Here is a 23,111-nt window from a genome sequence, read left to right on the forward strand (position 1 = left end):
TGCACTATGAGTTTTGGGCTTGGGGGGTTTCTCAAGAATGAGTGTGAGATCATTGGTGAACAACACTATGTTGAATTCACTGGACAATATTTTAATTCCCTGATAAAGGGACAAGTCCTTGAGATAACGATCCAGTGGTTCAAAGGCTATATCACATACTAATGGTTTTATGACAGGCAATTACTGGGAACAAACTAGACATTCCTGATAATTACCTGATTGTCAGCAAAGTTTAGGGCTATATTTACATGCAGCAATCACCTTCAATGTCTGGGGACAAGTGTCTGTCCCCATATAAATTCACTGTTCCTGGCAGCAGAACTCTCTGCTGCACAGGAACAATAATTGTGGGTGATCGTTGACACCTTTTACACAGGCTAATTATTGAGAACAAGTGTTTCTACAAATGCTCATCCCTAATTTTTGGCCAGTGTAAAAGGACCTTAAGGGTGACAGGAAGCATCCCTGAGTTGCTAACTTTGGTCAATTTAAAGGGATTCTGTCATGAGATTTTACCCCTATAACCTAAACATATGCTCATGTCCGGAGTAATAATAAGATTTCTAAGCTGGCATTATTAAACTTCACTGTGGCTCTATTTGCACAAAAAACAGGTTTTTATAACCTGTCAATCACTCACTTAAGGTGCCCAAGGGGAGGTCTGTTAATACAGGGTGCCCGGCCGCAACCCTCGCCGTCCGGTCTCCTGGCAGCGGCTTCGTTGAGCGAAGTGCGCATGCGCCGGCTGATGCGCACGCGCACTTCGCTCAACGAAGCTGCTCCCAGGAGTCCGCGGCGCATCAGGCTGAGCCTAGTGCGCAGGCGCGGGATCTGGCAGAGGGACGGGTAGGATTACGGAGGCGGCGCTGAGCTAGGGAAGGCAGCGCTGGGAACCGGACGGCGAGGGGTGCAGCCGGGCACCCTGTATTAACGGACCTCCCCTTGGGCACCTAAAGTGAGTGACAGGTTATGAAAACTTGTTTTTTGTGCAAATAGAGCCACAGTGAAGTTTAATAATGCCAGCTTAGGATTCTTATTATTACTCCGGACATGAGCATATGTTTAGGTTATAGGGGTAAAATCTCATGACAGAATCCCTTTAAATGGTCCAGAAAGAAGCCTTGAGTATGGATTTGGGCTGTAGGATTTTCATATAGGTCTGAGATGAACACTCTGAAATTGTCCACCTTTTCTTGCACCTTCCCGAGACAGCTCAACCTGACATTATTAAAGAATTTACTTGAGTGTAGTGCTAGCAATTTGGTATACTCACCTGACTAAGGACGGTGCAAGGACCTTGCGGACATTCGTAACAGCTGCTCATCCTTCACAATATCCTACATAGATTATATTAAGAGGGAAGAAGGACAATCTATTAGCTAGCAATCAAGACATAAGTCAAGGTCCATCGAGAATATCACCTAACATGAACTTAGAAGGGCCTGTACATAACACCACTATAAGCCGTACACTCCACAAAGGAGATGGAAGGATCTGTCCATAGGACACTATAAATCTGTACACTCCACAGAGTAAATGGAAGGATCTGTCCATAGGACCACTATACGCCGTAAACTCCAGAGGCTTTATTTTCTGAGGAGTCTGAAGAAAGCACAACTCCCAAAACAGCTGCTTGTCAATTTTTACAGGTGCACCATAGAATCTGTTATCACATACTGCATCACAGGGTGGTACTCCGGCTGCTCTTCTGAGGACAAGAAGACCCTCAAGTGCATCATCAGAATGTCAGGCAGAATCACTGGTACTCAGTTACCATCACTGGATGACATATTCACTGCTCGCTGCAGCAACAGGGCAAAAATTATCTGCGGGGATCCAACTCACCCCGGCCACAGCCTTTTTACTCCCCTACCCTCTGGTAGGGGTCCTAGAGCCCTACATGCCCGCACCACTAGGCTGAAGAACAGCTTTTACCCCAAAGCAATCAGTCTCCTAAATGCTTAGAGATTATTGCCCCTTCCTAGGATAGAAACTACCACAGACTGAAAGTGACTGCTGCATTCATGACCCCATGATGACCTCTTGTCTGCAGTGGTGTCTGAATCAGTGTATATATACTCACAAGCACTTACTATATATATGGTGTGAACTGTGAATAGTAATGCCTTCTAGTGCAATGTTTTGTTTTTTTTCTGGTGTAATGCTTTAGTTTAAATGTCAGTTCTTGTTCCTCTGTCCATGGCATCTAGGATTGCTCCAAACGACATTTCATTGTATTGTACATTGTATTACATTGTATTGTACAGTGACAATAAAGGCATCTTATCTTATCTTGTCTATAGGAGATGGAAGGATCTGTCCATAGGACCACTATACACCCCACACTCCACAGAGCAGATGGAAGTATCTATCCATAGGACCCAGGGGCGGACACAGACAGCAGAGGGCCCCTGTGCAAAGAATGTGCCTGGGCCCCCTCCTCGCCAAGCCAAGTTCTCAACATAACCAATTCCGTCCTAACATTACTTATAGCAATACAAAACATACAGTGTCACTGTGATTTTGTAGTAAAAAGGTCACAGAGAGGCAAAGAGCATTATCAATCAAGTAATGCTCCATGTCTCTGCTGTCCGGAGCGGGGCTTGACACTCTTTCACGCAGTGGATTACCCGCACAGGATCCGCTCGTGTGAAAGAGCCCTAAGCCCAATGCATGGCTACACTCACCCTACCTCATCCAGGATGTCACTGGCGTCGGCGTGATGTCCGCTGGATCGAGAACAAGGTCCCTGTGGTGATAGAGAAAAAGAAAAATCACATAAGGAAGGGATGGTGACTGCCCCTGTGAAATCGCCAGCAGAGGGCACTGTGTTGGTCCTGTAAGACTGAGCCATGCCAAATTGCCAATGTATAGCAAGGTAATCTAGTGCTACCATACAGTACTAATGCCCACATTGTGGCCCCTCACAGTAATTAAGTCGTCAAAATAGTTATGTCCTCCTTGTGGCCCCTCACAGCAGTTATACCTACATATGTGCCCCCTCACAGTAGTTATGCCCAGATATGTGCCCCTCAGTCGTTATGCCAGATATGTGCCCCTTACAGTCATTATGCCAGATATGTGCCCCTCACAGTGGTTATAGCCAGATATGTGCCTCCTCAGTCGTTATGCCCAGATATGTGCCTCCTCAGTAGTTATGCCCAGATATGTGCCCCCTCAGTCGTTATGGCCAGATATGTGCCTCCCTCACAGTCGTTAAGCCCAGATATGTGCCTTCTTCACAGTCGTTATGCCCAGATATGTGCCTTCTTCACAGTCGCTATGCCAGATATGTGCCCCTCACAGTGGTTATAGCCAGATATGTGCCTCCCTCACAGTGGTTATAGCCAGATATGTGCCTCCCTCACAGTGGTTATAGCCAGATATGTGCCTCCTCAGTCGTTATGCCCAGATATGTGCCTCCTCAGTAGCTATGCCCGGATATGTGCCCCCTCAGTCATTATGGCCAGATATGGGCCTCCCTCACAGTCGTTATGCCCAGATATGTGCCTCCCTCACAGTTGTTATGCCCATATATGTGCCCCCTCACATTCGTTATGCCAGATATGTGCCCCTCACAGTAGTTATGCCCAGATATGTGCCTCCCTTACAGTGGTTATGCTAGATATGTGCCCCATCACAGTCATTATGCAAGATATGTGCCCCTCACAGTATTTATAGCCAGATATGTGCCTCCTCAGTCGTTATGCCCAGATATGTGCCTCCTCAGTAGTTATGCCCAGATATGTGCCCCCTCAGTCATTATGGCCAGATAAGTGCCTCCCTCACAGCAGTTATGCCAGATATGTGCCCCTAGTTATGCCAGATATGAGCCCCCTTACAGCAGTTATGCCAGATGTGCCCCTCACAGTGGTTATGCCAAATATGTGCCCAATGCCCATAGTTACGCCAGATATTAGTTGCCTTATAACAGTTTTGCCAAATATGTGCTCCTCACAGTAGTTATGCCAGATATGTTCCCAGTGCCCATAGTTATGCCAGATATGAGCTGACCTATAACAGTTATGCCAGATATGTGCCCCTCATAGTAGTTATGCCTATATATCTGTGCTCCCTCACAGTAGTTGTTTTACCCAGATATGTGCCCCTCACAGTGGCTCTTTTGTGCCCCCTCACTTTAGTGGTTGCCTCCTGTTTGCAGCTTTATGGGGGGAAAAAACAAAAACGTAATACTTACCTTCTTCCCTGATGACGTGCTCCCACACTCACATCGTGCTGCTGGCTGTGCTGGAGGCAAATTCCCGAGCATTCAGCGCTCCTCCCACAGCCAGCAGCGCAATGTGCGGCCAGCAGGGGGAGCTCCTGAGCTCTGAATATCAGTGAAGCAAGGAGCAGAGAGGTCTCCCTGCTTCACTATAGAAACTAACAGCCCGACAGTGACGAGAACTGCCGGGCAGGGTGAGTGCTCCACCCCCTCCTCCTTGTCTCTGTGCCACCTGTTCTGTGCCGCTCTGACTGGGCCCGGCATTCTCACTGTACTTCATGCTGGGCCCGGTCAGAGCGCTCCCATTACATGAGAGTGCAGCGGGCCCCCTCCCCCGCCAGGCCTGTACGCCCCTGCTTGGGCCCCCCAGGAACAACTGGGCCCGGGGCAGCTGCCTTTGCCCCGCTTTAATGACGGCCCTGGGAGTTTCTTATCTCCCCCTGCAGCCGGTAAGAAGGGGCCCCCTCCTGCTCTGGGCCCCTGTGCAACCGAACCGGCTGCACATGCGGTATGTCCGCCCCTGATAGGACCACTATAAGCCTTACCATTCACAGAGAAAATGGAAGGATCTGCTCATAGGACCATTATAAGCCGTACACTCCACAGAGGAGATGGAAGGATCTGTCCATAGGACACTATAAGCCGTACACTTCACAGAGGAGCTGGAAGGATCTGTCCATAGGACCACTATATGCCGTACACTCCACAGAGGAGATGGAAGGATCTGTCCATAGGACCACTATAAGCCATACAGTCTACAGAGGAGATGCAAGGATCTGTCCATAGGACCAATATAAGCCATGCACTCCACAGAGGAGATGGAAGGATCTGTCCATAGGACCACTATAAGCCTTACACTACACAGAGGTCATGGAAGTATCTGTCCATAGGATCACTATAAGCTGTACACTCCACAGAGAAGAAGGATCTGTCCACAGGACCATTATAAGCCTTACTCTCCACAGAGGAGATGGAAGGATCTGTCCATAGGACCACTATAAGCCTTACACTACATAGAGAAGATGGAAGTACAACAACACAAGAGCAGCAGAAACAAACACTTCTAACATCCAGCTATATATCAATTGCACATTGTGTATTGAAACAATAGTCCTTTAATATCACGTGTACGCTATAATATCTGTTGATCACGTGTACGCTATGACTAAGGGCCATACTGTTGCCAGAAAGGCTTCAGTGATTTTGTCTATTGAGATGTACGAATCTTGTTTTTAATGTTTTTGCAATAAAGAAATATTTTTGATCCATATTTTTTCTCAACCATGTGGATGCTGGACTTTTCAAAATATTTTGGACTAATTCACACCTGGGTTCCGTCCGGCGACCTACGGGCGACACCAATCCAGTGTGGACTTTCTTTTCATTTGGGAATGGTGTGCCGATTTCATACAAACTCTTCTTCAGATATTTGAGTGCAGGGGCGTTAGGATGGTTGAGAGCTTAGATACCTTGATGACAGAGGTCACACACTTTTCTCATGTACACAAAGGGCTCTGTATAGACGACCTCCCCATACCAACATCAAGATTAAAGACCTTGTGCTGTCAGATCATGACCCAGTCATTGTTTATTTCGCCACCTTCACAAGGGGTCATAATCAGTGATGGCCAGTTCGCCCGCGAACACATGCGGGCTGCCATCTTAAATCACAAGTCCGGCGATGACCAGGTAAGTCCTTACCTGTGCCTGTGCGCGAGCCAGTCTGAAAACAAGTGCGGTCACCGGGAGCAGGCAGTTCCGAGAAGTCGCCGGGGCCTTCATCGGGCTGTTCTCGGAACTGCCTGCTCCCGGTGACCGCATTTGTTTCAGACAAGGCTCCTGGCACAAGCACAGGTAAGGGTTTACCTGTGCATCGCCGGACTTGTGAGTTAAGATGGCAGCCCGCATGTGTTCGCGGGTGAACACGGCGAACTGGCCATCACTGGTCATAATATTATTTGGAGATGTCTGGCCTTTTTAGAAAAGACAATGACTTTAAGGAACTACTACAGGACTTAAAGATGGAGTACAAAACATATAGTAGGAAACAAAGACAAACCTTCCCCTTTTTTGGGCCACAGCTAATGTTGTCTTAAAGTGCTTTTTTTATGATTTGCTTATTAACTATGCTTAGGATAGATCATTAATATCAGATGGGCGGGGTCTGACTCGACACTCCCGCAATCAGCTGTTTCAGAAGCTCCAGCACTGAAAATACACATGGAGTGAATGGGAACAGAGCTGCAGTACCAGGCCTGCCAACTACATGGTGGATAGAACTGTGAATTTCGAGTTGTAGGACCGTCAGGAGTCAGATCTCATATGCCATGGGGAGTATTCATATAAAGCCAAATTCATCAAATTTCTGTTATACAAAAGTTGTAAATTTTTGTGTAGGCATCATTTGTGACTCTAATGAATCACAACAAGGAAGAGTGCATAAACACACCATCAATGAATAATAAAATATAATATTTATTAATATCAATAATAAAAATGTCATCCACAGTACAAACTTGTGAACAAGCAGGGACAAAAACACAGCGGCACGCCACCTCGATAACAACCTCTAGACTATAGCAATTAGCAGCAATGAAAAAACAACCTCAGAAGATGTAAATAACATGTCCCATGTCAGGGTAAAAACGGTCATATATATTGTAAGGGGATTAGCTCTTTTCCAGGGGTTGCAAACACACGCTTCTTGACAGACACCAGGATTTAGGGGCCAAAACTGTGCTTTATTGTGGCACACGGCATAAAGAAAAACACACAAAGCCAAAATAAAATACCTTGCCCGTCTGGGCCCTATCTAAACACATAGGTTTCCCTGACTCACCTAAAGCGTAACACAGTTCACACCCGTGATGAGATGCGGCTTTCCCAGCCCAACCTTCAGCAGCCTCCAGGCTGCTCTCACACCAGGGTCTCTTGGGGGATAGTGGTCTCTCAGCCCTCCTGGCTCAGACCACCCAGAGCCGCTCCAGCCTTCTGTATGCAAGTCCCCCAAAGTCCAGGCTATTGCATAGCCTCGTGGCCCCTCAGCCTGGCCTATCTGAGACCACACTGACAGAGCCTCACCAGGCCTCTGTCTGCACACTCTCCAGAGTGAGACCCACCCAAGATCCAGTAGCAGGATTAAATAGGATCCCTGGACATGTGCATGCCCTAAGTCCCGGACTGGAACCTGGGGAAAACAACACTTCAATGTTCACATTGCTACATATCCCCCCCCCCCTGTTCAAACCTGTGGGGGTGAACACATGTACCAACTGGATGCTCGTGACAGGGCATCCGCATTTTCTTGCCATCACCTGGCTCAACCTTCCCCCTGGAAGATGTGGTCAGCGTCAGAGGCTTCCCTTTATTTTGCCAGACCCATGCCATCAGAGCTTGGTTTGTTACCCACACTGACATCTTGCCCAAGAGACATTGTCTGCAATGTTCCCATGTCCATGTGACAGGCAGACCCTCTCTTTTTATTTTTTTTATCTTTCTCTCCCTTTGACTTACACAGCTGCTTCAGCCAAGCACGCTTTTTATGACTCGCCTCTTTTTGTCGTTTTATTTTAACAGCAGATCGTACATTTATTTTTCCTTTACTCTTAGAATTTCGATCTCGGCTTCTGGAACTCCCTTCAGAATATATTTTTATGCAAACGACAGACTCTCTGTTTGACTTCGCTGGCTCTTGCAGACGCTTAGGCCTTTTCTTCTTGTCTTTGCAAAGCTCCATCAGCAGAGCTGGCTTGCCCCCGCTCGCTTCTTTTCCAGCAGTGGTTTTCTCAGATGGTGCCTCAGTATCAGGGTCTTCTGCCTCTTCACTGCCTCTTCCCACTTCGGCTTTACCCTTGATCTCTGGAACATCCAAGGATTTCTCCCACTTCAAGAGCTCGGCCTTAGCTTCCTTGGCCTCTGTCTCTTTGGCCTTTACTTTATTAGCCTTCTCACCATTCAGGGACATGGCATCATAACCTTGCTTTCTTAATTCCTCCTTCCCTTTCGCATCAAGGTTGGAGGCACTGGGGTCTTCAGCATACTTCTTGTCTTCTGGCGTTTTCTCCAGAGGCTCACCCAGGACACTGGTCTCCTTTTGGGGAGGAGTCAGGAGAGACAGCCCATCGTAATAGCCTGGATCTGTCATGGAACCATGAACCAGACGTACAACAAGAGATAAGTGGAAATAAGAAGGCTTTATTGAAAATCAAGCTGTAAGCAAAAGTCCAAACGGATGGCTAAACCGAAGCAGGGTCTTGCGTAGACAGAGGTCAGGAACCAGAAGGGTAGTCAGACGAAGCCTGGATCAGGAACCAGCAGGGTAGTCAGATGAAGCCAGGATCAGGAACCAACGGGGTAGTCAGACGAGGCCAGGATCAGGAACCAGAAGCAGCAGCAGTCTTAGAAGCATGTGAACACAGGAGGACCAAGCAAGGAACTGAAGCCACAGACCTCCTATATATATGAGCTAGGCATCCAGCTCCTCCCAGTGGGAAGGAGAAGCCGCAGGGTGGGAGGCTACAAGAAACCCAGAAACCAAGATGGCCGCCAGCACATGTCAAACGAAGGAGAACAGTAAGAAGGTAAGACCATGACAGGATCTGCATACTGGTCGTCCATCTCTGCTCTGAGTTGCTTATTCAGCCTCTCTAATTCATTTCGCTCCTTAAGCACTTCTTCAAGGGCTCTAGCCAAGGAGAGGGCCTTGGACTCTTTCTCCCAAGCATCAGCCTCCGCTCGGTCACGTTCTTCGGAATAACGAGCCGATATGTATTTCTCTTCAACCAAGAGCTGGTCAAACTTCTTTTGTTTCTTCTCCAATCTAGATACAGTTTGTCTCTGGTGGTCCAGGTCCACCATGCGATCACATAACTCTTGATAAAGTTGAGCCATCCTGGCTTCCAAATGCCTTTTCTCCTCCAAGAGAGCAGATTTTTCTGAGGCGCTGTTTAGAACCTCATCAGCCAGCTCATCTCTTTCCTGCTCTGCATGAAGTCTGGATCGCTCAGAAGCTGCAAGTTCCTCTTGAAGTTGGAGAATTTCCGCTTCTATTAGTGACTCTAGTTCCTTCAGTTCATTCATCTCTTTCTGTGACTCCTCTGGAGATTCCTGCAGTTGCTCTGCGAGAACCGCTAGCCCCGTCTCTAGTGTATCTAGGGACTGTGCAGAGCGAGCGAAAACATCTTCAAGTTTGTAGCTGTACATCTACAACTGTCAGGATATGAGCTTCAGACACTAGGCTGTCACCCGACTGAACTCTCGTCTCGTCAGATATAACTGTCATCTGGTCGCTAGACTCGCTACTGGTAACCACTTTAGTTTTGCTGGGTCTTGACATGGTAGCCTCACTCTCGGAGTTGCTAACTATCACGGCACATAGGCCACTTATACTGCTCGTGTCATTATTAACCCTGGCCTCTAGGGGCACCCCTGAGTCAATCCCCACTGGGACATTTTATTAATCATAGAAACCTGTGGAGACTGCACATCCACCTCTGGTCCGTGTGGTACACCCTTTAGCCCCGCCACATTGTCTACAATTGGGTCTCCTAGCGGTGTTTCTTCAACATTTATCAACACTTTTACATCAGACACATGTTTACCGACAGGGGGAGCTTTTTCCCCAATCACAGCCTGCAAAGGAAAAGGCATGTCATTATTATCACATATCACATGACTTCACATTTCCATTATGCATTTCGGCAAACATGGTACCATCACTGTTTTCAATGGTCCTTTTCCTTACACGTTCACTTACAGGTACAGGTACAAGTTCTGCAGGAGTTTTTACACTCTCTGCAGAAGTGTCTCCATTACTCCACAACTCCCAGCATAAGGGAAGATTACACCCCAACACTCCCTCATGCATGAGCGTATCTGTAACATCAAGTTCATCAGTCTCTGTTCTCATTGGAGTCTCACGCTCAGTGAAAATCAGCGGATAGTCCTTCTCTGCATGACTGTCCAGCACCTTTATTATTTTACCAGTCTCAGGTTTTAATATTGTGCTACCCCTTACCCGGGCTAGCATGGGATCCCGGATCTTTGTCATCCCAAAACTAGCTTTGGTCATGGGCAACTGAGGTAACACAGAAACCTTCTCCCCTGCAGGTTCCTGCGAGGGAGCAATCACAGCCGGCTTATCCGCCTGTTCAGACACAGTCTTTTCTCTGTGTGACTTATCACCTACCGGCCCAGCAAATATCCCCTGCCGCCGGCTCACTGTCACTGGCTCTGCCACGTATCCCCTGCCGCCGGCTCACTGTCACTGGCTCTGCCACATGGTTAATAACAGGAACAGTCTTACCCTTTGTAATCAACCATTCTGGTAAAGCAGTGACATCCTCTCCCGCGGACTCATCAAGGTTGTGGTTGCTCCTAGCAACAGCTTTACTGCACCTCCGCACTTCCTCTCTAGGACTCCGGACACAGTCGCAGGGAAGATATGCACTCCTGAGAACCGCACCGATCTCCACCTCTTTGTCTTCCCGACGGTTGCCCTTGGCAACGGCACATCTTTGCTTTTTATCAGGACCTCCGCTCCACAACTGCCCAAACAATGGAAAGTCCTTGCCCAGTACAAATTCCACTTCCAGTGTCTCACATTTTAACAGCTCCCATTGCACAAAGCCATAGTCAGTCACAAAGGTCAGTGACACCGTAGTTTTTGTCTCTGGCCCCCTTGTTACAAAGTCCAGAATTTCAGGCAGGACCCGAGACACTTGCTGGCGGGAATCTAGAATGACCCCCAGTGGGATTCCGACGATCACTAACTCGCAGGATTTCTCCCACGGGCTATACCATTTTGTAGCCATTTCCACTGATCAGTCTCTTGTACTCGGCTTCTGGCCCTTTAAATCCTGCACTGTTTGCACCACAGAAAAAAAAAATGTCCAGATTAACACCAACAGTCTCTGCTCCTGCAAACTAGCAGGCTTCCGGCCCTTTAAATCACTGCACAGCAACACAGCAATTCCTTGGCAACATTCAGCAGCACCTGCTCTTTTCAGTGATGTTGTTGCCCCTAGCAACCACGTTGTTTTTTTTTTACTTTTCAGCACGGACATGTGCCCGCATCCTCCACCAAATGTAGGGGATTAGCTCTTTTCCAGGTGGTTGCAATCACACATTTCTTCAGACACCAGGATTTAGGGGCCAAACTGTGCTTTATTGTGGCACACGGCATAAAGAAAAACACACAAAGCCAAAATAAAATACCTTGCCCGTCTGGGCCCTATCTAAACACATAGGTTTCCCTGACTCACCTAAAGCGTACCACAGTTCACACCCGTGATGAGATGCGGCTTTCCCAGCCCAACCTTCAGCAGCCTCCAGGCTGCTCTCACACCAGGGTCTCTTGGGGGATAGTGGTCTCTCAGCCCTCCTGGCTCAGACCACCCAGAGCCACTCCAGCCTTCTGTATGCAAGTCCCCCAAAGTCCAGGCTATTGCATAGCCTCGTGGCCCCTCAGCCTGGCCTATCTGAGACCACACTGACAGAGCCTCACCAGGCCTCTGTCTGCACACTCTCCAGAGTGAGACCCACCCAAGATCCAGTAGCAGGATTAAATAGGATCCCTGGACATGAGCATGCCCTAAGTCCCGGACTGGAGCCTGGGGAAAACAACACTTCAATGTTCACATTGCCACAATACAGGGAGTGCAGAATTATTAGGCAAATGAGTATTTTGACCCCATCATCCTCTTTATGCATGTTGTCTTACTCCAAGCTGTATAGGCTCGAAAGCCTACTACCAATTAAGCATATTAGGTGATGTGCATCTCTGTAATGAGAAGGGGTGTGGTCTAATGACATCAACACCCTATATCAGGTGTGCATAATTATTAGGCAACTTCCTTTCCTTTGGCAAAATGGGTCAAAACAAGGACTTGACAGGCTCAGAAAAGTCAAAAATAGTGAGATATCTTGCAGAGGGATGCAGCACTCTTAAAATTGCAAAGCTTCTGAAGCGTGATCATCGAACAATCAAGCGTTTCATTCAACGTAGTCAACAGGGTCGCAAGAAGCGTGTGGAAAAACCAAGGCGCAAAATAACTGCCCATGAACTGAGAAAAGTCAAGCGTGCAGCTGCCAAGATGCCACTTGCCACCAGTTTGGCAATATTTCAGAGCTGCAACATCACTGGAGTGCCCAAAAGCACAAGGTGTGCAATACTCAGAGACATGGCCAAGGTAAGAAAGGCTGAAAGACGACCACCACTGAACAAGACACACAAGCTGAAACGTCAAGACTGGGCCAAGAAATATCTCAAGACTGATTTTTCTAAGGTTTTATGGACTGATGAAATGAGAGTGAGTCTTGATGGGCCAGATGGATGGGCCCGTGGCTGGATTGGTAAAGGGCAGAGAGCTCACTGTCACTGGCTCTGCCACATAGTTAATAACAGGAATAGTCTTACCCTTTGTCAGACGCCAGCAAGGTGGAGTACTGGTTTGGGCTGGTATCATCAAAGATGAGCTTGTGGGGCCTTTTCGGGTTGAGGATGGAGTCAAGCTCAACTCCCAGTCCTACTGCCAGTTTCTGGAAGACACCTTCTTCAAGCAGTGGTACAGGAAGAAGTCTGCATCCTTCAAGAAAAACATGATTTTCATGCAGGATAATGCTCCATCACACGCGTCCAAGTACTCCACAGCGTGGCTGGCAAGAAAGGGTATAAAAGAAGAAAAACTAATGACATGGCCTCCTTGTTCACCTGATCTGAACCCCATTGAGAACCTGTGGTCCATCATCAAATGTGAGATTTACAAGGAGGGAAAACAGTACACCTCTCTGAACAGTGTCTGGGAGGCTGTGGTTGCTGCTGCACGCAATGTTGATGGTGAACAGATCAAAACACTGACAGATTCCATGGATGGCAGGCTTTTGAGTGTCATTGCAAAGAAAGGTGGCTATATTGGTCACTGATTTGTTTTTGTTTTGTTTTTGAATGTCAGAAATGTATATTTGTGAATGTTGAGATGTTATATTGGTTTCACTGGAAAAAATAAATAGAAATGGGTATATATTAGTTTTTTGTTAAGTTGCCTAATAATTATGCACAGTAATAGTCACCTGCACACACAGATATCCCCCTAAAATAGCTAAAACTAAAAAAAAACTAAAAACTACTTCCAAAAATATTCAGCTTTGATATTAATGAGTTTTTTGGGTTCATTGAGAACATGGTTGTTGTTCAATAATAAAATTAATCCTCAAAAATACAACTTGCCTAATAATTCTGCACTCCCTGTATATAAAGTGCATGTACATTGGTAAGTATGCCAGAAAGTGACCTGTGCATAACGAGAGCAGCAAAATAACTAACAAGTTTACTTGCTAAATTACACATGCAGCATGAATGGCAACATACCAATAGAGAGAGAGATGGAAGCAAAGTAGTGGCGCTCCTCGACGCGCGTTTCGCGTGTGATCGCTTCCTCAGGAGGAGTGAAAGGTCAGGGGAAAATGACAGGTTTAAAAAGGAAAGCTTACCTATGAACCGGCAGAATTAAGAACACATGATGCCTCACAGGTGTCCTCGCCACACTAACGGCGCATGACCAATCAGTACCCGCCATGTCATGCCGCTTCCGCCCTTCCCCTGAGGCTGGTGGAAGAGAGGGCAGTCACACAAAGATGATGTGGATCGCCATCGCCACCATCATATCCAAGCGGAGAATGGGCGGAAGCAGGCGTACGGGCCGGACAGTCATGCGCACAAGTGACGCATATGTTGGTAGCAGCAATAAAGATCAATAATGAGGATAGCCGAAGGATGCATCTTATATTTTATACTTCAGTGTATTATAGATGGAGCATATCCTTAAATGATTATAAACCGGCTGCACAATAAGATTAACACCGGACAGCTCAGAAATACCAAAGAAAAGTAGAAGAAAAAGAAATTGAAATTACGCCATATCCTACATATATAGTGCATACGTTATAGACGTTACATTATAAGAATAAGTGCTACAGTGTGCCAATACAATGAAAGGCATGCTTCATTATTAAATCATATATCCATAATTACACAAATAATATATTTACATTAGTGATGATACAATAATAACAATAAATACAATATGTGATTAATCGGTACATAAATAAATACCATTCTCAATTCATATTGTCGTGCTACATAAATTAATAAATAATGAAAAGACATGATTAAAGTACAAATATTATAAAACACCAATCACCCATTGTTCCTGATGGTTACATATGCCAACTGTACAAACAGTCAGACGTGTGTCAAAGCCATAATATAAATAAGTGTTATTCACTGACAATATAGGAATAATGACGTTTTCTAAAATCCAACAAAGGAGAAAGGAGTTTTTCATCCAATTATATATTTGGCTTCACCTCCAAGGACGGACATTCATGGAAAAGAATCAAATTCATGGTAAGTAGGCAAACTAAGAATAAAGAAATAACAGTATTATATACAAGTTAATCATAAGGCAAAGAGAGGAAAAAATAAATAAAACGCTCCTTAAAGCTATATATAACCCCATATACCCCTAAAATAACGCCACTGTTTAAAGAAAGGCGCCAAAGCCAAGACTTTCATTCAATCCCTTAGGGGTCAGGGTCTTGAGCCTAAATATCCATTTACTTTCTATCTGGGCCAAGATTTTACTGCAATTGCCCCCTCTAATCCCTAAGTGTACACGGTCAATGCCCCTGAATCGTAATCCATTAGGATTACTTTGATGGTAGAGCTTAAAATGTTTGGGTATGGTCTTCAGATCATTGAGACCCTCTATGTCTTCGCCTTTTCTATATCCCTAACGTGCTCCCGTATCCTTTTTCGAAATTCTCTAGTTGTTAAGCCAATATGAATCTCATCACAAGGGCATACCGCATAGTATTTTTTAAATCTGTCATTTTCCCCTGACCTTTCACTCCTCCTGAGGAAGCGATCACACGCGAAGCGCGCGTCGAGGAGCGCCACCACTTTGCTTCCATCTCTCTCTCTATTGGTATGTTGCCCTTCATGCTGCATGTGTAATTTAGCAAGTAAACTTGTTAGTTATTTTGCTGCTCTCGTTATGCACAGGTCACTTTCTGGCATACCTACCAATGTACATGCACTTTATATATATATATGACCGTTTTAACCCTGACATGGGACATGTTATTTACATCTTCTGACGTCGTTTTTTCATTGCTGCTAATTGCTATAGTCTAGAGGTTGTTAGCGAGGTGGCGTGCCGCTGTGTTTTTGTCCCTGCTTGTTCACAAGTTTGTACTGTGGATAACATTATACAGTGGGATGCGAAAGTTTGGGCAACCTTGTTAATCGTCATGATTTTCCTGTATAAATCATTGGTTGTTACGATAAAAAATGTCAGTTAAATCTATCATATCGGAGACGCACACAGTGATATCTGAGAAGTGAAATGAAGTTTATTGGATTTACAGAAAGTGCTATAATTGTTTACACACAATCAGGCCGGTGCAGACATGTGGTCGCTGTTGTTGTCATTTTATTGATTCCAAAACCTTTAGAACTAATTATTGGAACTCAAATTGGCTTGGTAAGCTCGGTGACCCCTGACCTACATACACGGGGGAATCCAATCATGAGAAAGAGTATTTAAGGGGGTCAATTGTGAGTTTCCCTCCTCTTTTAATTTTCTCTGAAGAGTAGCAACATGGGGGTCTCAAAACAACTCTCAAATGACCTGAAGACAAAGATTGTTCACCATCATGGTTTAGGGGAAGGATACAGAAAGCTGTCTCAGAGATTTCCGCCGTCTGTTTCCACAGTTGGGAACATATTGAGGAAATGGAAGACCACAGGCTCAGTTCAAGTTAAGGCTCGAAGTGGCAGACCAAGAAAAATCTCGGATAGACAGAAGTGACGAATGGTGAGAACAGTCAGAGTCAACCCACAGACCAGCACCAAAGACCTACAACATCATCTTGCTGCAGATGGAGTCACTGTGCATCGTTCAACCATTCGGCGTACTTTACACAAGGAGATGCTGTATGCGAGAGTGATGCAGAAGAAGCCTTTTCTCCGCCGCTTGAGGTGGGCTAAAGCACATTGGGACAAGCCAGCTTCATTTTGGAATAAGGTGCTCTGGACTGATAAAAAACTAAAATTGAGTTATTTGGCCATAACAAGGGGCGTTATGCATGGAGGAAAAAGAACACAGCATTCCAAGAAAAACACCTGCTACCTACAGTAAAATATGGTGGTGGTTCCATCATGCTGTGGGGCTGTGTGGCCAGTGCAGGGACTGGGAATCTTGTCAAAGTTGAGGGACGCATGGATTCCACTCAGTATCAGCGGATTCTGGAGACCAATGTCCAGGAATCAGTGACAAAGCTGAAGCTGCGCCGAGGCTGGATCTTTCAACGACCCTAAACACTGCTCAAAATCCACTAAGGCATTTATGCAGAGGAACAAGTACAACGTTCTGGAATGGCCATCTCAGTCCCCAGACCTGAATATAATTGAAAATCTGTGGTGTGACAGAAAGAGAGCTGTTCCTGCTCGGAAGCCGTCCAACCTGAATGACCTAAAGATGTTTTGTAAAGAGGAATGGTCCAAAATACCTTCAACCAGAATCCAGACTCTCATTAGAACCTACAGGAAGCGTTAAGAGGCTGGAATTTCTGCAAAAGGAGGATCTACTAAATATTGATTTCATTTCTTTTTTGTGGTGCCCAAATTTATGCACCTGCCTAATTTTGTTTGAACAATTATAGCACTTTCTGTAAATCCAATAAACTTCATTTCACTTCTCAAATATCACTGTGTGTGTCTCCTATATGATATATTTAACTGACATTTTTTATCGTAACAACCAACGATTTATACAGGAAAATCATGACGATTAACAAGGTTGCCCAAACTTTCGCATCCCACTGTATTTTATTATTCATTGATGGTGTGTTTTTGCACTCTTCCTTGTTGTGATTCATTTATGTATCGGGAGTGTACCGTTTAATTGAGACCGTTTGGTGATGTAATCATTTGTGACTCTGTTGGTTTCTAAAACACTTATCCATTTTCTAAAGAAGAGGAAGGCCTTAACAGAATGGGCATGGCCTCCACAGCCCATAGGTGGTGTAGATTTGATTTCTGGCATACATACTGCTGGAAAATGTGCAAAACTTAAGTGGCCTGTGCTTTTTAGTAAATTTGGCACATCTTATTAAAACTCTCTTCATATAAAAATGGAGTATACAATGCCGGCCCTAATAAAATCTCAAATTTTTGCCACTTTACAAATCAGACCACACATGGAGTACTGTGTACAGTTCTGGGCTCCTGTGAACAAGGCAGACATAGCAGAGCTGGAGAGGGTCCAGAGGAGGGCAACTAAAGTAATAACTGGAATGGGGCAACTACAGTACCCTGAAAGATGATCAAAATTAGGGTTATTCACTTTAGAAAAAAGACGACTGAGGGGAGATCTAATTACTATGTATAAATATATCAGGGGTCAGTACAGAGATCACTCCCATCATCTATTTATCCCCAGGACTGTGACGAGGGAACATCCTCTGCGTCTGGAGGAAAGAAGGTTTGTACACAGACATAGAAGAGGATTCTTTATGGTAAGAGCAGTGAGACTATGGAACTCTCTGCCCGAGGAGGTGGTGATGGTGAGTTCACTAAAAGAGTTCAGGAGGGGCCTGGATGTGTTTCTGGAGTGTAATAATATTACAGGCTATAGCTACTAGAGAGGGGTCGCTGATCCAGGGAGTTATTCTGATGTCTGATTGGAGTCGGGAAGGAATTTTTTCCCCTAAAATGAGGAAAATTGGCATTTACCTCACAGGGTTTTTTTTTTTTTGCCTTCCTCTGGATCAACTTGCAGGATAACAGGCTGAACTAGATGGACAGAGGGCTTTTTTCAGCCTTACAAACTATGGGGGTCATTTACTGCGACTTTTCACCACTCACGCCAGGTGTAAATTTAGAACTGACGCTGGATGCGCCGAAGTTATGGAGAGGCCTGGCACCTCTTCATAACTTTGGCGGATCCACCGCCAGCTATAAGGCTTATTAAGACGTCACGGTGCTTGCATGGATATCTGTGATCTCACTATTACGAAGCATACAAGCCACATCCACTGCCATGTTTGTCGCACCAGAACTGATAAATGATGAGTGATATTTTTTTATGGACCCATAGACTATAATATGCGTGAGGGATCCGTAATCATAGACCAGATAGGACATAATCCTGCAGTGTCTCCATGGGCCGTAAAAACCACACATTAAAGTCAATGGTCGATTAGCAGTCCGTGGAGACACAGACAACACACATCCATAATTCATTGATGTGCGAAGGAGACTTTAAGGGCAATTTGAGAGTGTTCATCTCAGATCTAGATGAAACTCCAGCACTTTGAATACAAAAGCAATGTGTTATTTTAGGAACATGTAAATTGACCGGTGGAGGGAAGCTCTCTGTCATCCTTACCATGTAATATAACTTTAGAACCACTGGACTATCTTGAGAATTCATTAATTTATGAGGGAATTAATTTGAACTATATCACATTATCAAAGTTTTGCTATGTTCACTGCACACACATAAGTAATATACTGGGGTGTTCAGTGCTCACCCTAGTGGGGCACTGAGCTATATACATACTCATTGTTTATCAAGGCTGTATTAGACAGGTAGATTTCGTACCGATGACGATTTACGATTGTATAGCTAGAATATAGAATTAGCAAGTCTTTTGAACCCTACCCTGGCTCTTTGTTATGCTCCATCTTGGGTGTTGACAAAGTGCAGAGAAAGCTAGTCAAGAACTGACCCGAGCTTAGTTTCTTTATTTTATATTCTTTTATATGAGATATATATCTGCATTTATTAATTATACCACTATTGTTCATAAAACCATTTATTCACTTAGTCATTTTAAGCCTATTTATTCTCATACCTCTGAATTCACAGTAAATACAAAAAATGTTGGGTCTAATGAGGACATATGCGGAAGAACACAAAGAAACAACACAAATTTTTGACAAATGAAAGCCCTTTTATTGTAAGACATTGATCGAGGACAAAAATATTCCAGTCTATAGCTATACACTCAATGCTGGAGAACCCCATGGAACTCTGAGTGTCCTTAAAGGGGTATTCCGTTACATTAAGTAAATTTGAGGGGATCCTACGACTGGGACCCACACCAATCACAAGAACAGGGGCCCCGTACCTCTTGCAGCCCCCTGTAATGAACTGCATGAGTACTGTGCTTGTCTATTTTGTTCATTTCAGGGGACTGCAAGAGTACGGGGCCTCCTTTCCTACCACTGGGACCCCCACCGATCTGATAGTTATCCCCTATCCTGTGGATAGTGGATAACAATGTAACCCCGGAATGCCCCTTTAACAGGGTTGTGAAAGAATGGGGGAGGGGGCAATACATAGAAACCTAGAATGTGTCGGCAGATAAGAACCATTTGGCCCATCTAGTCTGCCCAATATACTGAATACTATGAAAAGCCGCTGGCCCTATCTTATATGAAGGATGGCCTTATGCCTATCCCATGCATGCTTAAACTCCTCCACTGTATTTGCAGCTACCACTTCTGCAGGAAGGCTATTCCATGCATCCACTACTCTCTCAGTAAAGTAATACTTCCTGATATTACTGTTAAACCTTTGCCCCTCTAATTTAATACCCCTTTATCTGTATCCCTTTAACTGTAAAATGTAAAATATAATTAAGAAAATATCTATCTTCATATATACGATTTGTCAGATGTTTCCTAGAAGTCGTCACGTGGCATCAAAGGACCTTTTACATCCAAATATACAACCTGAAATGAAAACTGTGAATCACCCAGAGATATATTGTTTGGCTTTACCGTATAAAGCTGTAGAACTGGGTTGTTCTTGTGCGATTATATATTATTTTTCTTACAGTTTTTTTTACAGTTTTATTATTTTCCACAGTGTTTTATTGAGAAAATGTAATAACTTTTTTGGAAAAAAAATAGAAAAAAGCATGCAGTGTATTCATTATTCAACAAGCAGAGTCCCAAATGAGGGGGCGACCTACCGGCCAGTACTTATCTAAGACATACAAGATACTACTAATTCTGCACCATGCGTCCATTCATGTTCTGCAGGTAATAAAGATGGAGGGAGGATACATATGAAACACATATATGAGCATCACTTGGTCACTGAAGTCATGTTGGCATTATTCAGGGGTTAATTAACAGATGTGACATCACCAGCGATTCCCACCAGCGATATATCACTCAGCTCCAGTATCTAGATAGGTTTACCATTAAACCGCAGGAATGTACATATGGGGTTAATTATCACAGATCACCCGGTCAGATAAATCAGTGATATAGCCATCATGCCACCAATATCACTGTCTCCGCACAGGAGGGTTAGTCTGTAGGAGCAATGAAGGTCACAGCGCTAGGAGAAAGTATAATATGAGCCAAGAAGACAATGTCTGTCAGTGACAATGGTGACGCTGTCGTGGAGCAAATAGAAGAGATTATTTGATCTGTAAATACTGTTTGGATGAAGATGAAATATTAATATGTCCACATACGTTATAAAACTATTACATGGAGCGTCGTTACTTCTCCCCATGTCACTCTGGACTCTCCCGCAATGTGGGTGGAGGTGTGAATACAGCGATAAGAAGCAAGGTTCATGGGGACAATTTATCTTCTCTGCTTTGGGAGTAAACAAGGCTCTTCTTCTCTTCCGAGAAATATAATTTGGTCATTTGGCTCAAGGCCTCATGCACATGAACGTAGTTTGGTTCTGCATCCGATCCACATTTTTTCAGATGCAAACCCATTCACTTCAATGGGGCCGCAAAAGACGCGGACATCACTCCATGTGCTGTCTGCATCCTTAGCTCCGTTCCGCGGGGCCGGAAAAAAATAGAACATGAACTATTCTTGTCCGTTTGGCGGACAAGAATAGGCATTTGTATTAAGGGAAACCCCTTTCGGTACCGCAAATTGCAGAATGAGCACGGTCAGCATCCGTGTTTTGTGGATCCGCAAATTGCTGACCGCAAAAAACATGGCGGTCGTGTGCACGAGCCCTAACATGGAAAGAATCCAATGAAAAAAGAAACATTTTTATCTGCCGTTAGGATGGAGTTGCACAGTGAGGTGTCACGTGATATGGAGATCATAATGTCGCGTTGTGACGCTGCATCTAGTATTTGTCAGTCCAACACTTCGCAGGTCATCGTGGAACACAATGCAAGTCACATGGACCTGCATATTGACTGTAACTACGACTTATCATGTGATACACATGGCCATGCAGCCCCAGGGGTTTAGCATTCTGTTTTGCTCTGATAGCACTTTAGCGCTACAGCTCCTCGTCTATCCTAGACATCAATACGACTTTTATTCTGTTTGACTTCTATGTTTAATTAGAAATTAATTCTGTGTAAAACATTTCCCACATTCTGAACATCACTACAGTTTCACGCCTGTTTGAATCCTCTTATGTCTAACAAGACTTGATTCACCTCAAAAACATCTTCCGCATAATGTAAAACTGGGTCAGTACAATTACAGCGACACCACATTTATACAGTTTTTTTTTAATAGTTTTTCTTGTATTTTAATGCTGAAAAAAAAAATCCTTATTCAGACCCCTATACATTTTTATAGTTTTGTGTACGGAGCTGTGTGGGGCTCGTTTTTTGCGGGGCGATCTGTACTTTTCACTAACACTATGTTAAGGGCTCCAGATGGCGACCAAAATGGTCGCCAATGCGACTTAGAATTTACAAATGGCGACAAGACTTTTTAGTTTTGTCACCATTTGCGACTAGACCCGCCGCCGCAGCTCTGCCGTTGAATACAGCGGTGGGGCACCAGAGATGATAGTTCTCTACCCCGCCGCCGATGTTCTTCTCAGCAGCGCAGAGGAGAAGGAGTCTCTCCCTCCCCCCTGTGCTGCCGCCGCCGCCTCCGCCAATAAGAAGAGACGGGAGGAGGAGGGGAGGGGCTGACCTGTTAATACAAATGCAGGAGGCGGGTTCCGGAATCAACTAGCCGACACCCGACCTCTATGACAGGGAGCTGCCATCCGCTGCAGTTAACCCTTTAGGTGTGGTACCTGAGGGGTTAACTGCAGCAGATCGCAGCTCCCTGTCATAGAGGTCGGGTGTCGGCTATTTGATTCCGGCACCCGCCTCCTGCATTTGTATTAACAGGTCAGTTATCTTTATTGGTGGCGCAGTGCGCCCCCCCAACACCCAAGTATAATAAACATTGGTGGCGCAGTGCGGCCCCCCCCCAAACCCAAGTATAATAAACATTGGTGGCGCAGTGCGGCCCCCCCCCCAAACCCAAGTATAATAAACATTGGTGGCGCAGTGCGCCCCCCCAACACCCAAGTATAATAAACATTGGTGGCGCAGTGCGCCCCCCCCCAACACCCCAGTATAATAAACATTAGTGGCGCAGTGCGCCCCCCCCCAACACCCCAGTATAATAAACATTGGTGGCGCAGTGCGGCCCCCCAACACCCCAGTATAATAAACAGTGGCGCAGTGCACCCCCCCAACACCCCAGTATAATAAACATTAGTGGCGCAGTGCGCCCCCCCCAACACCCCAGTATAATAAACATTGGTGGCGCAGTGCGGCCCCCCAACACCCCAGTATAATAAACAGTGGCGCAGTGCGCCCCCCCAACACCCCAGTATAATAAACATTGGTGGCGCAGTGCGCCCCCCCCCCCCCAACACCCCAGTATAATAAACATTGGTGGCGCAGTGCGGCCCCCCCCCCAACACCCCAGTATAATAAACATTGGTGGCGCAGTGCCAATGAGGGTTAAAAAAATAAATAAATAAAAATTAACTCACCTCCTCCAATTGATCGCGTAGCTGCCGGTCTTCTG

Source organism: Bufo gargarizans, chromosome 1 (genome assembly GCF_014858855.1).
Source record: "Bufo gargarizans isolate SCDJY-AF-19 chromosome 1, ASM1485885v1, whole genome shotgun sequence".
Classification (NCBI taxonomy): Eukaryota; Metazoa; Chordata; class Amphibia; order Anura; family Bufonidae; genus Bufo; species Bufo gargarizans.